The following is a 1801-nucleotide window of genomic DNA, read 5'->3' as shown; positions in this document are numbered from 1 at the left end:
CGTGCCGGCAGCCAAAACATTTCCTTCCCCTCTTTCCTGTAAAATCGTCCGTATTTTTTTATTATTATTATTTTAAATTGTGAAAAATACTCCTTTGAAATGAGAATGGAGATGAAACATTCGCAGAAAGTGCTACCGGGATTAGTCACCAGTTGTAATATCTCTATTTACATGAGTCACGGAGGTTGGCCCCACTGCTCTTAAATTAAACCCCTGCTGGGTTTTCGATTTTTGGGCTGTCCTCAGGAGACCTCTTGCTAACTTTTCTCCGGTTCTGAGCGGAGCTGGCAGCTGCCTCCCAGCACGTGTGCTTACCGAAAACGCCGGCGGGAGCTGCAAGGGCTTTGCCGGGCAGTGAGGCGGCAGCCGGGGCTGGAGGCGATGCTTGGGGGGCAGGAGCTGCCCCCTCTGCCCAAGTGATTTCCCCGTTTGCACCGACGATGGGAAGAGGGAGAGAGGCGGCGGGCACCCAGGGGGTGATGGTGGGGGGATGCGGCTGGGTGATGGCGGGGGCCAAGGCGGTGGCACTGGGCCCCCGGGGGCGGCGGCGCCGACAGAGGTCACTGTTGCCGAAAAACTGCGCGCCCCAGCCGAAAAAGGGAACTCGGCGGGGGAGGCGGCGATGGGGCAGGCCCGGTTTTGAACAGGCGCCGCGCTCCAGCGGCCACGAGGCCACCGATGCCGGTGGCAAAGCCCCGGGGCCATGCCCAGGGTGGCTGATCCAGCGCTGTGGTCCATGGGATGGGCTGGAGAGGCCCTGCCCCACTGCCACATCGGGGACCTCTGAGGGTGCCAACCAACCAAGGTTAAAAGCAAAAAAATAACGGCGAGGAAAGGAAAGGGAAGAATGGCTGGGGCTGGAGGGGGAATGTGCTGCCAGGGGATGTCCCCGGGAGGGAAGGGGTGGGAGGGGGGACCCCTGGGGCTGCTAACCCCATCGCAGAGTCTCTGGGTTCCAGGACAGCCATAGGGTAACGTGAGCAGCGCCCACGCAAGTGTGGTTTGGGATGAATTGGATGGATGTGTTTGCTTCCCATGGCAGGAAAGGGCAGGTCCCGGGTGGCGGGACCCCGGGAGCGGCAGGAGGACACCTCGCTGCTGCCTGTCCTTGCCCAAAGCCCAGGGGAGAGCATGCAAAGGGCTTGCGAGCGCGGCATAAAAATAAAACCCCAGAAAGGTGACTAAGCACTCTGGGTACTGAGGCATGACGCCAGAGGAGCCCGGCCCCCAGCCCCACCACCGCCGGGAGCTGCCGCCCACGGTTACCCAGGCATGGGACCCTGGTGTGGGAGGGAGAGCCCCGGGGTGCTGCTGATGGGTGGCAGAGACCCTCCCTGTCCCATCTCCCCCCATCTCCGTGCCGTGCCCAAGCAGAGCTGCTGCCCTCTGCAAAGCCCCCCCCGAGGGGCCGAGCAGCCCGGCTCCCACCTGCGGGCATACACCAGAGCACAGAGCACACCCCAGGCTGCCCCGAGGAACCCCCCAGGCTGGGGCTTACTCGGGGGCTGGACAGGTCCCCTTGCCCGCGGGGTGCTTGCCCACCCGTGGTGGGGAGCAGCTTTGAGGTGCTGGGCATGGGGCCAGGAGCACGGGCGCTCTGGGACCCACAGTGGGACGAGGCAAAGCCCAAAACCCAACCAGCAGCCAGCGCTCGTGGTTTAAACGTGCAAAAATTTCAAACACCCACCCCGGGCTGAGGGCAGGGAGCCCGGTGCCACGCAGCAGCACGAGGAGCGCGCGGCGTTGCAAAACCTATGGCATTCATCTATTATTTTTTTTTTTTTGCATTTCACAGCCAGCA

This window comes from Egretta garzetta, unplaced genomic scaffold, assembly GCF_000687185.1.
Source record: "Egretta garzetta isolate BGI_Z169 unplaced genomic scaffold, ASM68718v1 scaffold819, whole genome shotgun sequence".
In the NCBI taxonomy this organism is placed as follows: domain Eukaryota; kingdom Metazoa; phylum Chordata; class Aves; order Pelecaniformes; family Ardeidae; genus Egretta; species Egretta garzetta.
This window is presented reverse-complemented; position numbering follows the sequence as displayed.